This window comes from Saimiri boliviensis, chromosome 6 (assembly GCF_048565385.1).
Source record: "Saimiri boliviensis isolate mSaiBol1 chromosome 6, mSaiBol1.pri, whole genome shotgun sequence".
NCBI lineage: Eukaryota > Metazoa > Chordata > Mammalia > Primates > Cebidae > Saimiri > Saimiri boliviensis.
The window spans coordinates 18,323,505-18,330,889 of NC_133454.1; the positions used below are offsets into that span (position 1 = coordinate 18,323,505).

The 7,385-nt window shown below is 41.6% G+C and overlaps 1 pseudogene; it reads right to left on the reverse strand.

Moving 5' to 3' along the window:
- Positions 1 to 579: 579 nt before the first annotated feature.
- Positions 580 to 5,266, reverse strand: LOC141584800 (pre-mRNA-splicing factor SPF27 pseudogene; annotated as a pseudogene).
- Between the last annotated feature and the right edge of the window lie 2,119 nt (positions 5,267 to 7,385).

Below are 7,385 nucleotides of genomic sequence, written 5' to 3' on the forward strand. Positions count from 1 at the left end.
CTGGGATTACAGGCTTGAGCCATCGCGCCCGGCCTCTTTCCTTTTTTTTTAGCCACCAAACTAGACATCTTTATTTTGCTAGGATATACAAATAGAATTACCACAATTGTCCACACAATTTATCATTTCTAAACATTTAAATATCAGTGTTTTCTGGAAGATGCTGTTGTCCTTCACAGTTCATTGAAAGTTCACATGCCTTCACTGAAAGCCCCATTTTTTTTCAACCTACAAAATTTTCTTTTCAGAAGTCTTGTGGGATGTTTTCTTTGCCTCTCCATGTAGCTCCTTAATTTGATAGATTTTATTTTATTTATTTATTTTTTTTTGAGACGGAGTTTCGCTCTCGTTACCCAGGCTGGAGTGCAATGGCGCGATCTCAGCTCACTGCAACCTCTGCCTCCTGGGCTCAGGCAATTCTCCTGCCTCAGCCTCCTAAGTAGCTGGGATTACAGGCACGCGCCACCACGCCCAGCTAGTTTTTTGTATTTTTAGTAGAGACGGGGTTTCACTATGTTGACCAAGATGGTCTCGATCTCTTGCTCATGATCCACCCGCCTCGGCCTCCCAAAGTGCTGGGATTACAGGCTTGAGCCACCGAGCCCGGCGATAGATTTTATTTTCTAGTTGAACAACAGTCTGTTTAATATTGTAATTCTTACTGACCTGGGATGTTCAGTTTGACTTCATTTGTCTCAATTTAGATCCAGCTGTGAGTTGCATGTTCTTTCTCTGCCCGTTAAACTCTTGAATATGTGTTTCTACCTTCTGAAGTTCTGTGTGGTTTTTTTTTTTTTTTTTTTTTTTTCAACCTCCGCCTCCTGGGTTCAGGCAATTCTCCTGCCTCAGCCTCCGGAGTAGCTGGGATTACAGGCACGCGCCACCACGCCCAGCTAATTTTTGTATTTTTAGCAGAGACGGGGTTTCACCATGTTGACCAGGATGGTCTCGATCTCTTGACCTCGTGATCCACTCGTCTCGGCCTCCCAAAGTGCTGGGATTACAGGCGTGAGCCACCGCGCCCAGCCCCTTCTGAAGTTCTTTCTGTGAATGTTCAATCATATGAACTAGATTTTCATTGTAAGATTTCCAGGCATTAACATCTATGCTGTGACGTTAGTCCAGATTCTCAATTCCAACTGCTTGCTGCTTTAACTGGGCGGTAACATTAAACAATGTTAACAACATTAAACACATTCTTGCCATGCAGTAGTGTCATTTTCTTGACGAGAGAAAGGGGCTGGAAGCTCATATCATATGATACTGAGCAATTCAATTTGTTGTCGAGCAGCCAGGCTTTCAAATTCATTTCTCATTACGTCACTCATTATAATGGATCATTTTTCTTCCCCGAATTCTTCTCTGGGTTAAATGCTCTCTAGAATTTCAAAGGTAGTATAATCCAAGGCCGTTAGGCAGCTCAGGTAGTTCTCGGTAGGTGAGTTTGCTCTTCCACCAGCACCTCAGCAGCTTCCCACACACCAGAGCCTTTATAACCTCGATCAAAATATGGCAACGCATCCAGCACAACCTCTCTGGCCACCAAACCCATGTCTGCCATTCTGGGGACCTTAGGTTGTCCTGCATTTTTTCCATTTCAGTTATTTCCATCCAATGGTTTATAATACACATAAAATCAGATAAAATGTTATTTTATTTTTCTTATTGCTACTTGTTTTTTTCTCTCTATGGAGGCATAACTGACAAATAAAAATTGTATATATTAATCATGCCTGTAATCCCAGAACTTCAGGAGGCTAAGGTGGGCAGACCACTTGAAGTCAGGACTTCGAGACCAGCCTGGCCAACAGGGCGAAACCCTGTCTCTACTAAAACGCAGAAAATTAGCTAAGGGTGATGGCGTGCACCTGTAGTCCCAGCTACTCCGGAGGCTGAGGCACAAGAATTGCTTGAACCTGGGAGGCAGAGGTTGCAGTGAGCTGAGATTGTACCACTGTACTCCAACCTAGGTCACAGAGTAAGACTCCATCCCCCAAAATAAATAAATAAAAGTTGTATATATTTATATTATACAATGTGATTTTTTTTTGTTTTTGATATAAGTTGTTTTGATATGTATATCCACTGTGAAATGACTGCCACAGTTAAGCTAATTAATGTGTTCTTCATCTTGCATTGTTAGTTTTTTTTTTTTTTTTTTTTTTTTTTTTGGTGCTAAGAACATTTAAGATATACTCTTTTAGTAAGTTTCATGCATACAATACAATATTATTAATGATAGTTCTCATGCTGTACTTATTAATCCAGAACTTATTCGTCCTGCATAACTGAAACTTTGTTCAGTTTGATGAACATTTTCCCATTTCTCTCACCCCCAGCATTCTCCTCTCTGCTTCTATGCATTCAGGCTTTTTCAACTCCAAACACAGATGAGATCATACAGTATTTATCTTTTGTGTCTTGCTTATTTCACTTAGCGTAATGTACTCCAGGTTCATCTATGTTTTGAACATGATATGACTTCCTTCATTTTGAGGACTGGATCCACAGGGACCAGCCAGGCACAAGAGTTCACTGGGGAGGGCTTGGTGCTGTGGTTCTTGGTGAAATCGGGTGTTTGCTCCTCTTCCTCCCTCAGAAGACTTAGAAGACAGATAATGTGGATATTGAAAAACTGTCCTTCCTACCCTCTTTAATGCATTTTTTCTTCTTTCTGTGTTCCACCTACATACTGTCATCTCTTACCTGAATTCCTTAGCTCTTATAAAAGTATTTTTGCATGTGTACAGCTATCTAAATTGGTGTTTCTACGAGGAGACAGGCACTAAAATCTCCTATTCTGCCATCTAGCTGACATCGCTCTTAAAACCATACTGTATTTTAAATGTTCCTCTATGATCTTAACATTTTATTAATTTATACTCTGGGAGAGTGATTTCCAAATATTTCACCATCAGATATATATATTTTTTTGGTACACCTAGACTCTATCCTTGCCATCATGGATTCCAAATTTTGAAAAATGTTGTCAGCAAAACTATATTAATTCATAATAACTGTTTCATTATTTTTTAAATAGTCAAGAACATCTGTGAGTGCCCAACATAGCTAATTTGTCACTCTAGATTGATCACCACAGCACCTAAGTTAACATGTGAGTTAGCCTGTACAGCCCCATTTGAGGTTGAAGTTTGCTATGAAACCTCCTTTACCACTTTACAGATCCCTTAAATAGCCAGGAACCCTGTGTTATGACTTAATATTTAGAAGAAAGGGTTTGCTAAGCCAGATTATACTTACCCTGAACCCTGTCAAAATGATCTCTAAGTCTAAATAGATGGTATCTACTTTAATAAGAGTTCAGAATTCATTTGTTACCATGGTATAAACTTGATCTTCATCTTAGGACTGGATAATTTACTCATTAAAAATATGCCTTAAGATGGAATCATTCTGGGTTTATTTTTGGATATCATGTAGGTTCTCCTTAAAAATATAAATTCAGCTGGGCACAGTGTAATTTCAGCATTTTGAGAGGCTGAGGCGAGTGGATCACTTAAGGCTAGGAGTTCAAGACCAGCCTGGCCAACATGGTAAAACCCCATCTCTACTAAAAATACAAAAATTAGCCGGGTTGGGTGGTACATGCCTGTAATCCCAGCTAACTTGGGTGTCTGAGGCATTAGAATCACTTTAACCAGGGAGGTGGAGGTTGCAGCGAGCTGAGATCTGGCCACTAGATTCCAGCCTGGGTGACAGATTGAGACTCTGTCTCAATAAATAAATAAATTCATGGCCGGGTATGGTAGCTCACACCTATGATCCCAGCACTTTGAGAGGTCAAAGCAGGAGAATTGCTTGAGGCCCTGAGTTTGAGATCAGCCTGAGTAACATAGGAAAACCTCGTCCTTACTTTAAGAAAAGTTAGTGTCCATAATGGTTTCAATAAGGAACATTAACATCAATGGTGTCAACCATATTCCTAGCCACATTCTCGAATGTCCTAATGGGGCACTCACAGTAAAACCTACCCAGCAGGTTGAAATGTTAGTGATATTGAAACAGGGATAAACACAATTGAGATCAAGGGCTTTTGTAATTCATCTTTTTATAGCAGTCTGAATCTTCAAAGTGTTTTGGTATCATTAATTTTGATGAATAGAGCACAGACTGGCTGGAACAAAATGTTTTCTGCCCATTATCACATCCTCAAATCAGAGCTACTAACTTGATGTCCTGAAGACTTACTCTAAATGTTCTAAGAAATTGTATTGCCAGAGTTACCCCTGATTGTTGGCTGAGAACACAGAGTGCTTCCAAATTTCTATTTATTTATTTATTTTTGAGATGAAGTCCCGCTCTTGTTGCCCAGGCTGGAGTACAGTGGCATAATCTCAGCTCATGGCAACCTCTGCCTCCCAGGTTCAAGTGATTCTCCTGTCTCAGCCCCCCAGGTAGCTGGAATTACAGGCATATGCCACCACCATGTGCAGCTAATTTTTGTATTTTTAGTAGAGATGGGGTTTCACCATGTTGGTTAGGCTGATCTTGAACTCCTGACCTCAGGCGATCCACCTGCCTCAGCCTCCCAAAGTGCTGGAATTAAAGGCGTGAGCCCCCATGCCTGGCCCTTCCAAATTTCTAAATGTGTCTTTTCTTCTTCTCCTTCTTCTCCTCGTCCTTGTCCTTCTCTTTCTCTTTTTTTTTTTTTTTTTTTTTTTTTTGGTTTAGAGATAGGGTCTCACTCTCTTGCCCTAGCTGGAGTATAGTGGCATGATCATAGTTTACTGCAATCACTTCAGCCTCAAAATCCTGGGTTTGTGATCCTCTTGCTTCAGTCTCCTAAGTAGTTGGGACTACAAGCATGCACCACCACACCCGGCTTCAAATGTTTCCAAAGATGGATTCATACTCCAACACAGCACACCTGAGTTCACAAAACAGTTGGAACTCTGAGTCTACAGGCGAGGTGCTTGGGCCCACAGGTAATAAAGGGAAGATTTCCAGCACAAACTTACAGATATTGTCATTTCTAAGAGTAGGATGGAAACATGATTAGCTTTGCAGAGTTCAAAGTTCAAATCTTATCACTTCCCAGTGTTGCTGACCTTGGGGAACTCAACATTTATAAGCTCCAGCTTCTCTTCCAGTATAAATTAGGTTTATCATGATACTTATTCATAAGGTAATTGTGAGAATTAAATGAGAAAACAAATATAAAAGGAGCTTACCAAATGAATTATCTCTGAGATTGTGGAGTCCAAAATAACCATTAATAAAAAATGTCATTTATTCACACCCTGGATTGTTTACTATTAAAGAGTCATTAGCCATAGGGAAACCAGATCTTTTTTTTTTTTTTTTTTTTTTTTTTTTGAGACGGAGTTTCGCTCTTGTTACCCTGGCTGGAGTGCAATGGCACGGATCTCGGCTCACCGCAACCTCCGCCTCCTGGGTTCAGGCAATTCTCCTGCCTCCGCCTCCTGAGTAGCTGGGATTACAGGCACGCGCCACCATGCCCAGCTAATTTTTTGTATTTTTAGTAGAGACAGGGTTTCACCATGTTGACCAGGATGGTCTCGATCTCTTGACCTCGTGATCCACCCGCTTCGGCCTCCCAAAGTGCTGGGATTACAGGCGTGAGCCACCGCGCCTGGCCTGGGAAACCAGATCTTTAACAATGAAAGTTACCCAATTTTCCTCTGACTTCTTTGCACCAAACTATATCTGTGGTTTATTTTTTATTTTTTTATTTTTTTTGAGACGGTGTTTCGCTCTTGTTACCCAGGCTGGAGTGCAATGGCGCAATCTCGGCTCACCGCAACCTCCGCCTCCTGGGTTCAGGCAATTCTCCTGCCTCCGCCTCCTGAGTAGCTGGGATTACAGGCACGCGCCACCACGCCCATCTAGTTTTTTGTATTTTTAGTAGAGACGGGGTTTCACCATGTTGACCAGGATGGTCTCGATCTCTTGACCTCGTGATCCACCTGCCTCGGCCTCCCAAAGTGCTGGGATTACAGGCTTGAGCCACCGCGCCCGGCATATCTGTGTTTTAGACTGTGCAAAGCAACCAACTGTTTTGATCAAAGACTAGATAAGATGTGCTTTTCTGGGATGTGTGGTGGTTACTCTTTGCTTTGGAAAAATAAATTAGAGGAAGATACTTGAAAATATTTATTGAGTTCCTACTCTGTGCAAGACATGAGTGAGAACAATATGATGTAGTTGGTTATGAGCATGGACCCTGGTACCTGACTGCATGGGCTTACCTCTTACTAACTGTAGATCTATAGGGATGTCAGTTTCCTCATTCTAAAATTGGGGTTATGGCCAGGCATGATGGCTCATGCCTATAATCCCAGCACTTTGGGAGGCCAAAGTGGGAGGATCACTTCAGCCCAGGAGTTCGAGACCAGCCTGGGTAACATAGTGAGACTCTACCTCTACAAAAAATCAAAAAATTAGTCAGGAGTAGTGGTGTGCGCCTGTGGTCCCTATGCTTGGGAGGCTGAGGTGGGAGAGTAGCTTGAGCCTGGGAGGTAGAAGCTAAAATTAGCCATGATCGTTCCCCTGTACTCTAGCCTGGGTGTCAGAGCAAAACCCTGCCTCAAAAAAAAAAAAAACCAAGGCCGGGCGTGGTGGCTCAAGCCTGTAATCCCAGCACTTTGGGAGGCCGAGGCGGGTGGATCACGAGGTCGAGAGATCGAGACCATCCTGGTCAACATGGTGAAACCCCATCTCTATTAAAAATACAAAAAATTAGCTGGGCATGGTGGCGCGTGCCTGTAATCCCAGCTGCTCCGGAGGCTGAGGCAGGAGAATTGCTTGAACCCAGGAGGCGGAGGTTGCAGTGAGCCGAGATCGCGCCATTGCACTCCAGCCTGGGTAACAAGAGCGAAACTCCGTCTCAAAACAAACAAACAAACAAATAAAACAACAACAACAACAACAAAAAACCAAATAAAACAAAAATAAAGTTATAATTGTACCAGTTATGAAGATTAAATAAGATCATCTTTGCAAAGTTCCTTTAGTGGAGTATATGACACATTATGAGTTCTATGTGCTTAATATATTCATTTTGATTTGTTTACTGTTTGTTTATGTAGCTCTTGATTTTTCCCACTGGATTATGTATCCCCTAAGAAATGAATGAATCTCCTAAAGGGAAGAGGCAATTCACATTTCTCTTTATGTTAGATAGTGTCCCTACATCTACTCTGTGTTAGATTGTGTCTTATATACTTCATACACATTTAATTATCATCTTTTGTTACAGATGTTATCAACTTTTTATAGACAAAGAAACTAAATCCCAGAGAGGATAGGTGAATTGCCAAAGGCTGTATAGCATTGGAGACAGAATTCACATCTGGTCTAATGTCAAGCCCCGTAATCATAGACCTTAATTGTTATAAAGATAC